General features: G+C 39.1%; 1 long non-coding RNA gene across 1 annotated transcript in view; it reads right to left on the bottom strand.

The window, feature by feature from the left end:
• Positions 1 to 17,263: 17,263 nt before the first annotated feature.
• Positions 17,264 to 19,957, bottom strand: part of LOC138753738 (uncharacterized) — a 49,977-nt gene continuing 47,283 nt past the window's right edge. Inside the window, exon 4 of the long non-coding RNA XR_011351399.1 lies at positions 17,264 to 18,061. This is a non-coding gene — a long non-coding RNA (uncharacterized lncRNA). The remainder of the gene's footprint in view (positions 18,062 to 19,957) is intronic.

Below are 19,957 nucleotides of genomic sequence, written 5' to 3'. Positions count from 1 at the left end.
AGCACCTTCTCTCCATCCGCAACAATAACAGAGTCCTCCCAGTTCCAACCATTTCAGTTCTGTGTTGCTCTCACATGACTGTCCTGGCCTTTTGTACTATCCCACCTAGATTACCCACAAATTGGAAGAACAACTCCTAATTTTCTGTCTGGGCACTCTCCAGCCAGATGGCATTAACATCGACTTACCTGGTTTCTCCTAACCTGCTCTCCTCTTTCCTCCCCTTCCCCTCCCCTTTTCCAGTTTTTCCAGTTCTCCTCCCACTCTTCCTCCTCTATTCACCCAGCCAAACCTCCTCCTCTTGATTGCTTCTGTCCTCTCCCTCCCTTCTCCACCTGTCATTTCGTACCTCCCCCCCATCCTCAATGCTTTTGTTTGGAAGTCTGCCGACTTTCTTCCCATACCTTGATGAAAGGCTCAAGCCCAAAACGTCAGTTATGTATTTGTTACCTTTGCTATATATAGGACACTGCCTGACCTGCTGAGTTTCTCCAGCATTGTGTTTTTAACTACACTCTATGCCTCCCAATAGCTACCGGGAAGTGGAAGATGTGCAGACAATTCTGAAAAGTATAGAGTTTTCATGATGGGAAAGTTTAATTTGCTCAATATTGTCTGGGGATATTGTTAATGCCAGAGGCTTATTAGGGCAGAATTTGTTAAGTATATCCAGCCAAGTTTCTTGAAACAGGATGTAAGTTGCCTAACCAGACCATACAGGATCTTGTATTTGCAAATGAGCCTTGCCAGGTGATTGGAGTTTTAGTGAGCAAACATTTTGAGATGAAGTCATTTGAAATATTCTCAAGATCTACCAGTGTTTGGACAGGCAGAGGCTGATTAGAGAGTGTAATCATGGTTTTGTTGCATGAAAAACCACATCTCATGACTTGAATGGCATTGTAATTAACATGATAAGTCAATGTGCAGGTGACTCCAAAATTGATAGTGAAATGGATAGTGAGGAAGGACGTCCAAATTTACAACAGGATCTGGATCAAGTGGGAAGATAAGCCAAAGAATGGCAACTGGAATTTAATTTTGACACTTGTGAGGTGTTGCACTTTAGGAAGTCAAGCCAGCGAAGCATATTTCCCTGCAAGTGGCAACTCAGTGGTGAAGTGGTGCATTCGGCAGGATATTGAGTACAAATGTGGGGGCATACTGATGTAGCTCTAGAAGTCATTGGTGAGGTCACATTTGGAGTACTGGGTGCACTTCTGATTACCTCACTTAAAATAAAGATGTCATGTTGGAAAGGGAACAGAAGAGAATCACTTTGGATGTTATTATTTATTTTCAAATGTTTTTCCACTAATCACCTGAACAGACATATTTAAGGAAATTAGTAGGTCTTACAGTGTCCATAGGAAGTAAAGATATATTACTGACATTTTGGGCCTGAGCCCTTCTTCAAGAAAAGCTCAGGCCCAAAACATCGGAAATATATCTTAGACAATCTTTCCTGGACCCAACACACCAGTGGCATCATGAAGAAACATGTCAATGTTTCTATTTCATCAGGAGTTTGCAGAAGTTTGGTATGACATTCAGAAACCCTGGCAAATTTCTACAGAGGCGTGGTGGAAAGTGTGCTGATTGGCTGCGCCATTCTGGTATGGAAACACAAATACCCCTGAGCATAAAGCTCTCCAAAAGGTAGTGGACACAGCCAGGACATTACAGGCAAATCCCCCCCACCCCCCACCACCCCGACTATTGAATACATCTACAGAGAATGCTGCCATCAGAGAGCAGAAGCAATCATCAAGGATCCACACCACCCATCACACACTGATCTTGCTGCTGCCATCAGGAGAGGGGTATAGGTGCCAGAAGACTCGCACCACCAGATTCAGGAACAACTGCTGCCCCTCCACCATCAACATTAAACTCAATCAGGGAATCATTTAAGGACTCTTGCGCACTTTATTGATTTTCTTTTTATTTTCTCTGTCTTGCACAGTTAGTTTGTTTACATCTGTTATCTGCCTTCAGTTCTTTGTTTACATACTTAAACTGTGTACAGTTTATTTTTTTTCACTACCAATTAGTGATAATTCTGCCGCACCCACAGGAAAAAGGAATCTCAGGGCTGTATGTGATTTCATGAATGTACTCTGACAATAAATCTGAAATTTGAAATCTGAAACATATCTTTACCTCCAATAAAGAGTTGCTCCAACAGGTTCTGTGTTTTTACTACAATCACAGCGTCTGCAGGCTTTTGTGTTTCACGGACTTATTTAAGGCCTTATATGGCCTCCTTCCTGGTTTGGCTATTGTTGAATCCTGAGGTCAAATAAAGTCAACATTCTTAGGTTGAGTTCAAATATGCTCAGTTTTTATCCACCATTACTGTTTTTAACTCCCTCATGGTCCTGCGCAACATGCCAGCCATTTCAGTCGATAACCAATCTATATTATCATGCAAGGAATTATAGTTGATAACCCAACTATACTATTTATCCCTACGACAGCTATCTATCTGCTTCTTCAATAAATTTTCTTCAAAGCTCTTAACAAATTCATAAGGTCTCTGGCACTTATGCCTTTCCAGTCAATACTGAGGAAATTAAGCTTTCCCACTACAATAACCCTGCTGCGTTCATAACTTTGCATAATCTGTCTACACATCTGCTTCTCTACCTCCCGGTGACTATTCCAGCATTTCTACTTTTAAGTTAAGCACATAACCTCTTCAGTTGTTGGTGCTGAATATGGTCTATGGCATCTTCTGTCTATTACATACCTTCCCAATTTTCAGTTCTATTTATCCAAACTGCATATTTCACTGCTTTAATAACAATTATTATTTGACCATTTTACCTTTATTCATATATCCAAGTGAAGTGAATTGACAGGCCTGCTATGAAACGATTGCTATGCAGTTTGTATTCATATATTTAGTGCTCAAATTCTATACAGTTTTATTTTAACATATTTTTCTCCAGCATTAGAAGGACAATTGGTGAGTATATGAGAGTGCCAATGTACTTAGCATAACCTCAATTCTAAATGATCTTTTTCTATAATCAGTTGATGCTCCATCCTTAACTCCAGTCCCTGGAGGCAGCATTATGGGCTGTGGAACTATTGTTCGTTAATCAGGCTATTTTTTTCTCTTCAGTCTACATCTAAAGATGTATTAAGTTACTGCCCACAGTAATGCTGACATTACCATTCTTGTCTGAAATTGAGCTTTCCTGTACACTAATCTAAACCATAGTCATTTTTGACGGCCAGCCTCATAAATCCTCTCTAAACCTAAAAGGCTGGTGGAACATTTTAATTATCTTTTTTTTCCTTCTAAGTTCTTGTCACCTCATTAATAATAAATAATTTAGACTCAGTAACCTACATTCCTTCACCCACATATCATCGTCATTCAGAAATTCATCATTGAATTCAGAAAGGAAGGAGGTGCCGTTTACTTGGTCTCTCTTTTCTCACACCCCGTCAGGATCCAAGCTATTTCCTTCAGATATAATTGATCTCAATCTTGATGGTGGTTTCCCTGTAGACGGAAATAATATGAGTGAGGTTGTAAGGCTTAGGGCAGTGGTTCTCAACCATTTTCTTTCTACTCACTTTAGGTAGTCCCTATGTCATAGGTTCTCTGTGATTAGTAAGGGATTGCTTAAGGTGGGTGGAAAGAACAAGTTTGAAAACCACTGTTTTAATCGTACCCAATTGATTCGTTATGTACATGGTTTCATAACTCCAAAGGAAATGGACCAATGACAATTTTTTTTCAAGCAAAATATTTCAGTAACAATTGGGTCGAGACCTTCCCTTCCTACTCACGTACCACCTTAAGTAATCCCTTACTAATCACAGAGCACTGATGGCATAGGGTTTACTTAGAGTAGCATGTGAGTGGAAAGAAAAAGGATGAGAACCATAGGTTTAGGGAGTTAACGCAGTTTGACAAATAAAAGGAGTCCAACTTTATTGTGGGTCAAATGAAAGGAGAGGGAAATCTTGCCTGTTTTTACTTATTTGGAGCATGTGGGTTTTGTTGGGGCCACTCATCATCCATCCTTAATTGCCCCCTGAAGTGAGTGATCTGTGCACCTTTGTCTGACAAAGGCATCTGAAGTCATATATCAGCTAAGAACAGCGGATTTGCTTTGCTGAAGAACGCAGCGCATGGAAGGGTGGACACAGAAGTTTATATAATAGTGAGGCGCACAGATAAGGTCAGAGTTCTTATTCCAAGGCAGAAGGAGTCAAAAAAACAAAAGGCATTTGATGAAGGTGAGCCTCTGATGGGCAGGGGTTTTTTTTCACACAGACGCCAAGGCAGAAGGAGTCAAAAAAACAAAAGGCATTTGATGAAGGTGAGCCTCTGATGGGCAGGGTTTTTTTTTCACGCAGACGCCAGTGTTTATATGGAATGAACTGACAGAATAAGTGGCAGGAGCAGATTCAATTACAATTAAAAAAAAGGCCTCTGGTCAGGAACTTGAATGGGAATATCTTAGCAAAATGGAATTAGCAGAGATCGGAAGCACACTCAGCATGAGCCAGTTGGTTCAAAGGGCTTATCTCTGTGCTGTTGACTTGCTATGACTCCAACAAACTGGAGAGGATAGCATGGTTCGGTCCAGCAAATCTTTTGGTCCATTTTGAGACTTGCATCTAAATTTAACACGGGCTAACTTGAATGAGTGGCATCCGGCTGGCCTGAGATGTTTGGCAGAACTAGAGAAGTGACCTGCAGGGAGGATCAACAAATATGCCATCATCATTCAATTCACGGTAACCTAGCCGTAGAACAATTCCCAAGTGATGAAGACACCCGAGCTGTGCGAAGAGATGAATTACAGAAAAAGTCCTAGAATTGGGACAGTTCAGGGATTGGATCGGTCCAGATTTTCCGGATTCTCCGGCAGTAAATCTGTGGCCCTTTAGCAATGCACACAGGCACGCAAAATGCATGCACGTGATGAGCACATGCCTGGACACAAAAGCCAAGAGTTTTCAAGCCATCCGGATTCTCAGCCGCAAGGAAGCAGCGGAAGCTGTGCCACAAGATGGTGGTGAGGAGGACGGACAATCCAAAACGGGGAGAGAGTCAGATATTAAGGCGACATCTGACTTACGGATGAAATAAGACCTAAGGATAGCGTGTCAAATGTGGAAGCAGGAGGAGAAGTAGAAGGAGTTCTAGATCAGGCTCTAAAGCTTCAGGAACTGAATCCATACGTCAAAAGATTCAGGCAGACACGACAGCTCTTGAAGCGGGAAAAAAACCCAGATGCTTCAAATGAAATTGGACTTAGAAGCGCGGGAAGAACAGATAAGAATAACACAGGCACAGCTATGAAGAGGTGAGGAGGAGAAACTGCAGCAGCTGTGGATGGAAAAGGAGCTGAGCAGGAAGGAAGTCCAGCTAAGGGAGCTACTCAAACTGGACAAAAGAATTGTCGTTAAACGGACCAAGTCGAAGGCACTAGAAGGCTCAGTGGTATCTGGTTCTCAAAGTAAATTATCTAAAGTGTCACACTTTGAGGCAGGACAAGAGAAAAATAAAATATTTAATACCAAGGCAGAACCAGAGCTTTGGTCAAGAGACGTGTATGGTCCTGAACTAGACTAGTTAAAGCACGGCGCTGAGCCAGTGGTACTGTCACAAGACGGGTATGATCCTGAACTAGACAGGTGAAGGCACAGCACTGAGCCAGTGCTACCATCACAAGACATGAATGGTCCTAAACTACATTAGTTAAAGCACGGTGCTGAGCCAGTGCTACAGTCACAAGATGATCCTGAACTGGACAGGTTAAGTCATGGTGCTGAGCCCGCGCTACTATCACAAGACATGTATGGTCCTGAACATGGTCGTGCCAAATTTCAAACCCCAATAATGACCCTATTGGGCAGAGATGTGAGCCTAATGTAATCTTATGAAACAGAATACCACCCACTCCCAGCAGGTAATAGAAATCTGGGTGAACAAAATAACCTATGCTCAGACATGACAAGACAAGATGAAATGGCTGCATCATTAATTCTGTTACAGACTCTTTCTTCTCTGCCCAAGAGAAAGATTCCAGTTTTTGATGGTGACCCACTTGAATTCCAAGAATTTATGAAAAGCTTGGAACACAGTATTGAATTTAAGTGTCAAAGCTCAGAGGATTGTTTGGACAAGCACAAGATCCTCTAAAGAGTTGCCAACATATGGGTCTGAATGAAGGATTCAAGAAAGCTAAGTTTTTACTAAAGAAGCATTTTGGCAACAAGTGCATCCCACATTTCTACAGCTGATGAACAGAAGGCTTTTCATGGTCATCAGTAAGACTGGATGACGCAAAGGGATTACAAGCTTAAGAGGATGCTGCAATGTCATGACGGAGATTGGCCATCTTCGATAGCTCGACATACCTAATAATATGCCAATCATTGTAAATAAATTACCCTTACAGATGAGAGAACTATGGAGAAGTCAAGTTGTTGAAAACCTGGAAAAATATGATGAAATTGCTACTTTTAAGGATTGAATGAAGGGCAAGTGAACGTTAGGATACATCTAGTGTATGGAATTAGCAAAGGCACTGAAACAGTAAGTAAAGAAGTTGAAAAGCCCAAATCGTATCCTCAACCAAATTATTAATAAGTACATTTGCCACCTCACTGACAGTGGCAGATTAAAGAAATAAAGGAAAATGAAAGTTTACCTGTTGTGAAGAAATGTTTGTTCTATAATGTTAAGCATGATTTGGAAAAGTGTGCACAGATGGAAAAGGAGGAGCAGAGCGAGAAAATTGCTTTCTTGAAGGAAAATGGAGTACGTTTTGGCTGTCTGTGTAAAGGACACATCAGCAAAAACTGCAAAAAGCGACTTAGCTGTGACATATGTAATCAAAAGCATCCCAAAATGCTACACATCTTCCAGGTAAAGAAGAATACGGAAAATGAACAAATGACAAGAAAAGAAGCAGATGAAAACAACACTGAAGCTTCAATATTGACAAATGGTTTTAATAGGGCTGGTGAAAATAACTGCAAACTTTTGATAATTCCTGTGCAGGTCAAGGGCAAGAAAGCAAGTGCAATAGTGTGTACTTATGCATCTCTTGAATCAGGAAACACTGCATCATTTTGCATTGTAGGGCTAATGAGTAAGCTTAATCTTCAACAAATAAAAAAATTCTATTGAAGAACTATAGGTGAAGTTAAACACGTTGAAACCAATGTTGTTTTGGGCCTAGAGATTGATGGATTGGATAGTAATGATTTTTGTGAACTCCCAGGCATATACATTCAGAAGGCTATGCCTGTGCATAAAGGAGATATCCTGCGTCAAAACAACATTGAACCATGGACGCATTTGAAAAATGTTCATTTATACAAAATCAACTCTGACATTGAGTTGCTGATAGGTTCAGATGTACCAACGGCTCTGGAACCACTAGATATGATAAGGATCATGGGAGATGGACCTCACACAGACAAAACTATGCTTGGTTGGGTGATTAATGGACCATTAGGAGAAGGAAAAGAAGTTTCAAAATCAGTTGGCTATGAATGTCAACAAGATATCAATTGTTCAGCTTGATAAGCTGTGGGAGCAGCAATTCAAGAATGACATTCCTGAGTGCATCAGGGACGACCAAAGACCTTCAGAAGAAGATGAGCAGTTCTTGAATCAGTGTCAAAATCTGCCAAGCTGGTTAATGGTTATTGCACTGGATTACCTATAAAGAAAAGGGATAATAGAAGTGTTATCGAGCAACATACACTGAATTTAAAGAGAAGATTCAAGAAAGATTCTTCCTTTTATTCAGACTACACCAAATGCATGTCTGATATGATATCCAAAGGACATGCAGAGAAAGTAGAAGATTATATGTTGGAACGTAGTGAAGGCAAAAAATGGCAATTAGCATAGCATTGAGTTTTGTGCCCACAGAAGAAAAAAAAACTTTATGTGGTATTTGATTGTGGAGCAAACTTTTGGGGAGTTTCACTACATTCTCAACTCTTACGAGGCTCTGATTTGACCCGTACATTGATAGAAGTTTTGACTTGATTCCGTAAAGAACCTGTCATCATCACTCCAGACATTGAAGCAATGTTCCATCAGGTGAAAATACCGAATGATGGCCGTGACTTGTTACGATTCCTTTGGTGGCCTGATGGAGTCTACTGTCAGAATATGGTAGAATTCAGAATGACAGGGAATTTATTTGGAGCAGCTTCATCACCAAGTTGTGTGAATTTTGCCTTTAGGAAGTGTGCTGAGTGCAATATGAAATAATTTAGCTCTTAAGCTATAAGCACCATCAGGAATAACTTCTATGTAATTGACTGTCTTACTTCTGCAGCCACAGTTAATGAAGCTCTTTATCTTGAGTTAAAAGCAATCTGTTTCAAAGGAGTCTTTCTAACTACCAAATGGACAAGTAGCAGTGCCAGGGATTGGGTGCCATTCCTAAAAGAGAGAGGGAAAAAGAAATGAAGAATTTGGACTTAGACCATGACAACCTTCCTGAGGAGAGGGTGTTTAGGAGTACAATCGTGTGTTCAGTGTGATGTTTTTATTTTCAAAATCATTTTGAAGGGCCAACCTCTCACAAGAAGGGGTATTCTATCAACAGTCATCTCAATATATGATCCTCTCAGAATATTGGCACCAGTTGTCCTGACTGCTAAGAAGATCCTGCAAGATTTGTGAAGAAAGAAGTTTGGTTGGGATGATGAGATACCAGAATCCATTGTACAAAAGTGAGTGTGTTAGATTCAGGATCTTCATAAGCTGGAAGATTTCAAGATTGACAGATCCTTCAACCCCACAAATTTTGGAAATGTAACATCTTCTCAATTGCATCACTTTGCAGATGCATATGAAGATGGTTACAGAACTTTGTTACCTGTTACTGCATGATAACAAGAATCAGGTACATTGTGGAACTGCAATGGGAAAGGCCAGATTGGTCCATTGAAACCAGTCACTATCCCACGAATGGCACAATGTTGAAAAGAGAGTTGCAATTGAAAGTAACAGACTCCATAATTTGGACTTATAGTACCTCTGTGCTCAAATACATCAACAAAAAACCACAAGGTTTTGAACTTTCATGGCTAACAGAATCACTGAAATTGACAAAGTTTTACACCCAATACATTAATGCAATTAACAATCCTGCTGACCTGGCTTCCTGAGGTTTGAAAGTCCTTTCTGAAGAATGAAATGTGGGTGTCAGGGCCTTGATTTCTTCTACAGCCTCAAAAGGAGTGGCCTCAAAATCCTGATAAATTAGAAGACATTTTACCAGAAGACTCTGAAATCAAAAGTAAGACTGCAAATACTGTTCAGATAATGTCTGAACAAATGAATTCAGTGACCCACTCATCCTGGAATGGTTTGAAAATGGCAACAGAATAGATGCTCAAATTTAAAAGCTGGTTTCTGAATCGTAACAGACAGACAGATGATCTTGAGACTCAAGGAAAGGGACATCTCATAGCTAAAGAATCGTTTAATGCTGAGATGGAGATAATCTGCTTTTCCCAGAGGAAGTGATTTGCAGATGAAATTTCAACTCTTAAAAAAAGGAATGAATGTCATGGAACATGGGGTAGATTGTTGATACCATCTACGAAAAAAGAGGACTTGTACATCAAGTTCAGATTAAGACTATAATTGGCTTTCTGAACAAACCAATTACCAAAATCTGTATTTTAAAGAAGCAGAAAGCTTTGATAATTGACTTTCACTTTCATTTGAATATTTAACCGATATATCCTGCTATATTTGATCTTTTTTCTTTGTAATGTTTTTTTTAAATATAATAATTAGGGGCTGGTACTGTAAGGGTTAAAATATAAGATACTAGCAAAGTTACTTTTCTCCCTTCTGCCATCTGGAAAGAGGTGCCATAGTATTTGGGCCCACATGTCCAGATTGTGCAACAGATTTTTTCCACCCAAGCCATCAGGCTCCGCAATTCCTAGAACATATGTGCATGTATTTTTATTGTATCCTGTTTTAATATTTAACCCTTATTCATGTAAATTTTCTCCATGGTCCTGGATAAATGCTATCTCGTCCTTACTATGCATTGCATTAGCTCTTTTGGTATGAATGACAAATATAGGTGACTTGACAAGATTCTGCCAGCAGGTCTATGTAGACCTTGTTTACTTTCTTTGAGTGTCTCCATAGAAACATATTCTTAGCCAAAATCTCTCTCTTTCTCCGTTTTTTAAGATAAATGGTCAGTTTTGATTCCTTTTATTCTGCGAAGATGGAAGGGCTTGAAATAATCCGAAAACTTTTATTGACCATTTTAAGTATCATTTAATCATAGTTTAGTACCACATAACAAAGTTGTAATAATGTAGTAACCTTTATAAAGTTTAATAATCCATGAAAACCTTGACTCAATTTTGGTGCGGATCTTTTTTGAACGAGTTATAAACAACAACAACATTCTAGTCTATCCAGACAATGATAAAGTAAGATAGTATCTGCGACAGTAATAATAAGGTCACCAGAATAGGTGCTGCTACATCTTACCCCAAAATAAAGAACAATATTGCTGAGCAAAGCAAGCTATATTTTGTCTTTCAGTTTATTAGGCACAACTCTTTTACAGAATTAACTGTTTAAACACAGCCCTGTGTGATCCATTGGCTGATGGTGCATGTGACTGGGAACCTGTCGCTGCTCTCAACTGCCCTGCCTGTGCAGGCACATCTAGACTCTCACGTATCACTTCCGGTGAGTCACAAGTGGTGACAGGCCTGACACAAAACAAGCATCAACATAAGCCCATGACTCACATATAGGCTGCGTCTATATTAAGCTGTGAAGCTTATCTTGCAGAATTGGTAGGTGCTCCTCCTCAATAGTTTGCTTTCCAGCTCATAGATTGAAATGATCACATGATCACAAATGTAATGACACTCTCCACAATATCCATTGCTCAGATATGAAGTTCCTCCTACAGAAGCCTGCAAGAGTATTGCAGACAGAAACATTTATTTTCCAATGTAGCCAATGGAGACATTTTTAATGCTGTTTGAATATATAGCTGCAGCAATTGCTTCCCATCACCACCTGCCTCCCCATGCCACAATGATCACCTCATTTTAAATATAGAAAACTTTATTTTTGGCTGAAATAGCCCATATTTTCCCAGATGATGTATGACAGCCAAAAAATGTGACAGGAAAAATCTAGAAGATGTAAAAAAAAATAACGTCTTCAATCTAATAAATAGACTTGAGGCTATTAAACTGAATTCTGCAGGTGTTCTGAAAGAAATTGCCTTGTGGGATAATGCCTTCAGAACTGAATGTCTGTGCCCAAAGAACTCTTCAGGGACAATTAAACAACAGACGGCTTGCAGTTCAATGCAGTAATATTAAAAGATTTCATGGTAACTAACACACTAGTATTTTCTTCCAATATCTGTACACCATATTTTTATTGACCTTAAATCTGCAAACGGACTATGGTATTGATGGAGAGTGATAGCCTGTCCACACATATCTCACTTTTTTTTCAAACTTTTATTTAAAGATAAAAAAAAACATAACATACAGTCCAATAATCATCAAAAATTGATTTTACAAAGATAAACCCCAAACCCACCCTCCCACTCCTTCAGCCAGCTCCCTTAAGGGGAGCCAAAAATATAAATTATATATAAAAAAATTATAAATGTTGAGAACAATTTAAAGATATCTAAATGCATATATTTCAAATACGGAGACCATTTGCTAACAAAAAGGGAATAATTATCATGTAAATTATAAGTAATTTTTTCCATAACAATACAAGCTTTCAATTCATTTTGCTATGGTAGTAAATTAATCTCTGTATTGACTTTCCAAGTACTCGCAACACATTTATGTGCTACTGATAACACCAAACGTACAAAAGCAATTTGAATTTTATCCAAACCTAATCCCCTGAACGAAATCAAATTACCCAACAAAGAAATTGTTGGGTCTAATGGTAATGTAAAGTTATACAATTTTTCCAAAACTACTTTAATTCCTTGCCAAAATGTTTGAACTTTAACACAAGTCCAAACAGCATGTAAAAAAGTTCCAATACATGAATCACATCTAAAACATAAATCTGAATTACTAAACCCATATTTTTTTCAGTTTCTCCTGAGTCAAATATAATTGATATAAAATAATTATAATTAACCATTCTATATCCTACATTTGTCAATTTGATTACATTGACCTGACACATATCCGCCTGTCTTGGGTAAACTTATACATCTCATTTTGTTCGTTTTAGATTGGTCACAGTGTTTGAGCCACTGAAAAAAAATAGACACACACACACACACACACCGAGAGCAGTTCAGTTTATACAAGTCTTTATTACTAAATCTAAAGCTGAATTCACACTACAACATGCAAGCCCTTCCTAATTATACTTATCAATGCCTGGACTGGTCCCAACTGCCAAAGCAAGGTGACGACTGCACATTTGTAGTAGGTTGTCTGGGCGCGGTAGCAGCTTCTCCACCTCCCCGGACTGGGATGTTGGTTTGGAATCTTGAAGTTCTTCTTCTTGCTGAGAGATGTTGCCACCTCTTGGAGAGTCTCAAACTTCAGCAGTGGGACCATTAGCTTATATTACGCCAAAAGTTGTTTACTTCAGATCTTATCTCTTTGAACAAATGATTTAATTATCTTCAAGGTCTCCTGACTGCGACCAACAAAAGAAAACTGCATCTCTGGGCCTCATGGTGGAAGTTGGATAATGTCTACTGATTCATATGCATCCCTGGGCCCCATAGTGTAAATTAGATAATGTCTTCTCTGATTCAACTGCATCCTGGGCCCCATGGTGGAATTTAAGGTGTGTCTACTAAATATGCATCCTAGGCCTCATGGTGTAAATTAGATTATATCTAATAAACATGCAGGTTCTCAGCCTTGCAGCATCAGAAGTAAAAGACACAGTTTAAATCTTCCATTACACCGCCCAATCATCTTCAGGAAAAATAAACATTAAATCACTCTCCCACTTATATTTAGATTTTTCCCCAATCTGGTTTATCCATATTATCTTGTAACAAATTGTACATAACCAAAATATAACCCTGGTACAGAAAACATCAAAGACTCAAATCTCGACAAAGTAGGTAAATTCATCTCTCTATCATAATTATCCTTTACCAAGGCTCTAAGTTGGTAATACACAAACAAAGAATTTACAGATATATCAAATCTCTCTCTCAATTGATTAAAAAAAATAAATTGTCCCTCTTCAAAACAATCCTTTATTGTCTTTATACTCTTAAAATCCCAACTCTTTAAATATTTATTAAACATTGAAAAAGGAATAAGCTGATTATTATACAATGGAGTTAAAATTGATAATTTATCTTTTGATCCCAAAATCCAAATCTTTCACAAATGTTTCAATACCGGCATATTATACTCCTATAGCAAATTCAAGATCCAACAAAATATAAATTCATGTACATTAACCTCAGAAATACACGCCATTTCCACCTTAGACCAGCTAAGAGGATAATCTAAATTCATCAACCTGCTAATAAATTTCAACTGGGCTGCTTCATAATAATTTTGAAAATGTGGTAACTGAAGTCCACCTAATGCATATTTTCATGTAAGTTTATACAATGCCACTCAAGCTAATTTACTTTTCCATAAAAACTCTCACACTACCTTATTTAAATCCTGAAAAAAACCTTTTGAAAGTAAACAAGGTATTGACTGAAATAAATATTAAATTTGTGGAAAAATATTCATTTTAATACAATTGGCCCCACCAATCAAAGTTAATGGAAGATCTTTACACTTAATCAAATCTGCTTTAATCCATTTTAATATAGGCACATAATTTAACTGATACAATGACTGATAATTAACATTTACAAATACACCTAAATATTTAATTTTATTTGTCCACTTTAATTTTGTAATAATTTTAAATTCTGAAAAATCTCCTATTCCAACTGGTAAAATCTCACTTTTATCTCAATTAACTTTATATCCTGACAATTCGAAAAATTTCGACAAATGGACTTTCCATTTGGCATTTCTTGTACAGCTTCCTTGATTTCAAAATCTGTAAATGGAGATTCCAATTCCTGAATATCTTTCTCATCTAATACCGGTAACCTCAATTTAGATAAATAAGATCCAATAGAACCATTATCCTGCTTCCCCTCAGAAGTATATAATTTTTGATAGAATGAATAAAACTGATCATTAATCTGAGTCTTATAGGTAATTATTGAATTCTTTTTAACAGCATTAATAGTCTGAGATGCCTGTTCAGCTTTCAATTGCCAAGCAAGTTCCTTATGAGCTCTTTCTCCCAACTTATAATAACGTTGTAAACAGAATTGTGAAGAAATGGGCGGTCTTCACCATCATCTCCTCAGAGGAGGGTAAACAGAAGAGGAGATGATGGTGAAGACCGCCCATTTCTTCACAATTCTGGCAATGAATTAGCAAAAACCAAGGCATCGTGATCATTCTCAATTAATTAACCGCTCAAACTGACAAGTTTGTAAAGTATTATAGTGTAATTTCAATTTCACTAATGCAGCTTTTTTGTCTTCAGTCACATCCTTCTCAAAATCTTTCTCCAACTCAGCAATCAGATTTTCCAAGATTAAACTTTCTGCCATAAATTGTTTCTTAACTTTCGTAGAATAACTAATAAACTGTCCCCTCAAATAAGCTTTTAATGCATCCCATACTATAAAATGACTATCCACAGAATTAATATTCTCAGTCAAGAATAATGAGATATGCTCTTTAACAAAAGTAACACACTCTAGTTTTTTCAATAACATTGCATTAAACCTCCATCTATGTACATTTCCCTCTGAAGATTCCAATTCAAATGATATTTTTTTATGAATCAAAATCGCCACACCTCTTGTCTTAGAATTAAAAGAAGAAAAAAAAACACATGTCCAATCCAATCTATTTTCAATTTTAAATATTCCTTTTCGGTCAAATGTGTTTTTTGTAAAAAGGCAATATCAATTTTCATTTTTTTATATAGGCCAGTACCTTCTTTTGCTTAATTGGATTATTTAATCCCTGAAAATTAAAAATTGCAAAATTCAAAGTAGACATTTTTCCTAACTACTAATATATGTACACTCTATAACATAATGCTCCCCTTTATAATTCTTCAAAAACACAAAAAAAACCCACCCCTCAATAAACAAAAAAAAATGTAACCCCCAAAAAATATAAAAACCACCCAAAGGTAGTAACACCCTAAAATTCTGGTGTGGTAAACCCACTATTGGTAGATGACAGTCAAAGCTTTCAGTGTAATCCACCTTCCCCAGCCAGATACATATTCATTATGTAATTAAGAACAATCAAATATAGTAAATATATTCAACCCAATGATTCCAAGCCCAATGATTGTTCCGGATCTTCATTGTCAAGAAGACTTTGTGTCAACTCTTCTTTCTTTCCATTCTTTCCATTCTTTCCAAACCTATTCCAATTCCCATTTCCATTTCTGTTTACCCTCCTCTGAGGAGATGATGGTGAAGACCGGCCATTTCTTCACAATTCTGGCAATGAATTAGCAAAAACCAAGGCATCGTGATCATTCTCAAAAACTGAGATTGAAAATTTCCGTAAAAAACCTTAAAAAATTGCAGGATAATGAAAAGCAAACTTAAAGCCCTTTCGCCATAAGACATTGTTAGACGAATTAAATTCCCGTCATCTTCTAATAACCTCTTGACTCAAGTCAGCATAAAAAAACACTCTATAGTTTTGAATCATCAATGGGGATTGACTCTGCCGCACTTTCTGTACCGCCATTCGTAAAATCATTTCTCTATCTTGATACTTCAAACAACGAATCAAGACCGCCCTCGGTGTTTGTCCAGGAAGTGGTTTTTTTCTCAATGCTCTATGGGCCCGATCTAGTTCCAAACCTTGAGGAAAAAACTCTTTACCCAATACCTCTGGGATACAATATTTAAATTTTTTTATTGGATCAGAACCTTCAAAGTCCTCTGGAAGACCAACTATTTTCACATTATTTCTCCGGGTTTGATTTTCCAATGAATCAATCTTCATCAATAAATCCCTTCTTTGAATCCCCCAATCTACAAAAGAACCTTCCACTTTTTCCATTTTTTCTTTATTGCATTCCACCTGATTTTGACATTCAGAAAAGGCTGTTTCAATTTTTTTTTAATTATCTTGTACAATATCAACAGATTTTATACATCTGTTAATATCACTCTTAACTATAGTCATTTCTTGTTTCATAATTGACATTTCTTCACACAGAATATTCATTTTTGTTTTCACATCCATAATCCTTGGGTTATTTGAGTTGACATTTGTTTTGACATATTATCCATTTGGAAAGCAATCCCTTCCAAAACAGTGAACACTGAGTCCAATCCAGATTCCATAGCCACTTTTTGAGGTCTACCTTCTTTAACTGCAGGCTCCTCCTCCTGGGAAAATTCCAATAAGGTAAGTTCCTCTTCACCTTCACTCTGACTGTGCGGCTGAGGGTTGGACACCCGACGCCAGTACCCAGGCCTTGTCGGGGAGCCGGCACTTGGGCTCCTCCACAGCCCACACTTTCTCTAAAAGGTCCCGGACCCGGGATGCTCCGCACATGCCTTGGAAAACCGCCGGACACACAGGGGCATCCTCTGATGCTACACTGCGCATCCCTGGGCCACCCAGCAATGTTGCAGGCTCACGGGCCCCTTTGTCAGTCAGGCTGCCCACGCGCACAGCTTCACGTGCACATGGGTCGGCAACGACTGAACTCACCAAAGTGCTGGCGCCATCTTGCGACTGCAGGATCGGCGTCGAGGTTAAGCTTGAACAGGCAGGAGTCCTCTGAGGTTTGGGGACTTCTAACAATGACTCCATGGATTCAGCTGTGCAGGTAGGCCTCAGATCATCTATACTTTTATATGGTAATTTCTTCTGAAGTTGAGTTTTAGATTTCTTCACATTGGTAGCCATGATGAATCACGGTTATTCAAAAAACTGTAAATATTATTTTTAACCACTTTTATACTTTTTAAAATCGGGTATTTAATAATCCAGCTGTGGAAAGGTGGAACACGCGTCTTTCTTCTATGCCAGCTTGCCACGCCCCTCCCACACATATCTCACTTGATTCCAATTTGACTGTCCCCCGGTGAAAAGAAATCAAGAACGAAAATTTTCTGAAGAAATTCAGTGCAGTGTGGCTTATTCAGCAGTATGGTCCAGACAGCACAATACCCCAGTTAATAGACACTCTGCCTCACACTCCAATGACCTGTGTTTAATCTTGACTTCTGTTTGAAGTTTGATTGTACTCATTGTAACCACAAGTCTTCTCTCTGCACTCTGGTTTCCTCTGATATTCGAATGCCTTACAAGTCAGTAGGTTAACTCAGCTGCTATAAACCGCTACATGAATGCAGGTGAGTAATCAAATCTGGGAAGTATTAATTTAGGGAAAATAAAATAACATTTGTTGAGGATTGGTGCAAATTGATCTTTGATGGACATCCCTGACATGATGGGCCAAAGGTTTTAATGCTGTAAAACTCTATAAAATCTGATGCATTGACATTACATCGAATTATGTGGAAACTGAGGCACAGAAACACATTTTGGCCCCAACTTGATGTTGACATTTATATTTCACTCATTTCCTCCCTTCCTCAATAGTACAACCTTTTCACTCATGCATGTGCTTTAAATGAGTCCATGTCATGCACCTCAACCAAATGCCACAGTAGCAAATCCTCCCATTCACCCCTCTCTCATGTAGTGATGTCCATACATTTGACAGCCTTCTTTTTGTTCTTCTCCACGGCAATAAACCACATCACTAGTTTTTGAAAATGGGTGTGCAGATCATGGTGAGGGAGTACTTCATATCCATTGTACTCAAAGCAGGCCACATGCTGGCTCAATTAGACAACCTTGAGCAGCCACATGCCTTAGACCATTTCCACAGAGGCACAAAAACTGCAGATGCTAGGATCTTGAGTGACAGAGAGAAGGTGCAGAGACTCAGAAGGCCAGGCATCGTCTATAGAGAGAAATGGTGAGACAATGTTGCGGGTCAGGACCTATATCAAAACTATATCCATAGAGTTCACTAGCATGGAAACAGGCTCTTTGGCCCATTTAGTCCCATTTGCCTGTGTTTGGCATATATCCCTCAGAACCTTTCCCATCCATGTAGCTGTCTAAATATCTTTTGAATGTAACGATTGTCCCCATTTCTACCACTTCTCAAGCAGTAGGCTCCATATATCTACCACATTTTGTATGAAGAAGGTACTTCTCGGGACCACTTTAAATCTTTCTCTTGTCACCTTGAATCTGTGTCTGGCTTCTAGTTTTAAATTTTCCTACTCTGGGAAAAAGAGCATGCCTATTTACTTTATCGTTGCCCCTCAGATTTTATACACCTCTGTAAGATATCCTCTCACCCTTCTCCTGAAATTTCAAACCCATCACTCCATTCAGGAAACATTCTCATGAATCTTTTCTCCACCATTTCCAGCTTGGCGATACTGTCATGCGGTGATCCAAACTGTGCACAATATTCCAAGTGCAGTCTCGCCGCCATTGCATGACCTCTCTGCTCCTGTACTCAGTGCCCTGACCATTGAAGCCAAGATGCCAACGGGAACTAAAGTGGGAAGTGGCGATATGAAGCATAAAAAGTTGGGGTGGGGGAAGGGGAGGCATAGGAAGTGCCAGGAGGCAATCAGATGGGACATTGAAAATGCAGGGAGGAGTGGCATGAGATTATATACACTAAATGCATCCAAAAGGGCTGAAACTAATGATGGGTGTCCAGGTGCTCATCAATTTGGGATCTTCTATGCCGGTACAAACATTGTTGCTGAAACCATTGAAGATGGGAGGATCCTCTTACCTCCCCCTTCCCCTCATATCCTGCCTTCTCCTCCATCTATTGTGTCTTTAACCTGAGCACATACCATTTACTATCAAAGCTCTCTCAAAGCAAAACCCTATTCAGCAAAAACCTTTAACAGCCACAGGACAGTGATGATAAAGACATTTCAGTACTCAATTCCATACTTGCAGTTCAGGTAGAGGCACTTCACAGAATTCATTGAACTTCTTAATCAGATCAGCAAGATTTGGGGCATCAGATAACAAGCATAGAAAGTTGGGATAGGGGTTGGTCAATGGCCATTTAATTAGCACCTGGGCCCCTAGGCTGAACTTTAGTAAGGCTCCCCCAACCTTGCCCCACTGCCCCAACCTTCCATAACTTTATTAGGAGTATCAACCCCTGCTGGGAGCCTGAGGTCCACCCTCCTGCCAGGAATCCGAGGTCCCCACTCCTTCAGGAATCCCGATGTCCCCGCTCCTGCCGGGAGCCCAACATCCCCGCTCCTGCCGGGAACCTGTGGTCCCTGCTTGAGCCAGGAGCCCGAGGTCCCCACTCCTGCCATGCTCCCCTCCCTACTTAGTCTAATGGTTAATCCACCAATTGAGTCAGTAGGCATTGCAGTTAGCACAATGCTTTTACAATGCCAGCAATCGTGACCAGGGTTTGAATCCCACGCTGTCTGTAAGGAGTTTATAGATTCTCTCCATATCTGCATGTGTTTTCTCTGGGATCTCTGATTTCCTCCCACTGTTTGAAATGTACCAGGGGTGTAGGTCAAATGGGTATAATTGGGCAGCATGGACTCAAGGGCCAAAATGGCCTGTTAACGTGCTTTATGTCTAAATAAAACATTTAAGATGTGAGTAAGTTGGAATGAAGACAAAGGAAATGGTGGCCTTGCAGCCAGTTCTCTGGAGGTGAAAATTGTTCAATGAATGCAGGGAAAAAGCTCGATGAGAAAATTGATAGAAGAAGGTTCATATAATAACTCCATTGATGGTTCCTCTGACATCCATTTCCCAATGGTGAATTTACAACATGTAGTAATCTACC

Source organism: Narcine bancroftii, chromosome 1, assembly GCF_036971445.1.
Source record: "Narcine bancroftii isolate sNarBan1 chromosome 1, sNarBan1.hap1, whole genome shotgun sequence".
Lineage (NCBI taxonomy): Eukaryota > Metazoa > Chordata > Chondrichthyes > Torpediniformes > Narcinidae > Narcine > Narcine bancroftii.
The sequence above is the reverse complement of the archived record's forward strand: the minus strand, read 5'-3'. Positions and strand labels throughout refer to the sequence as shown.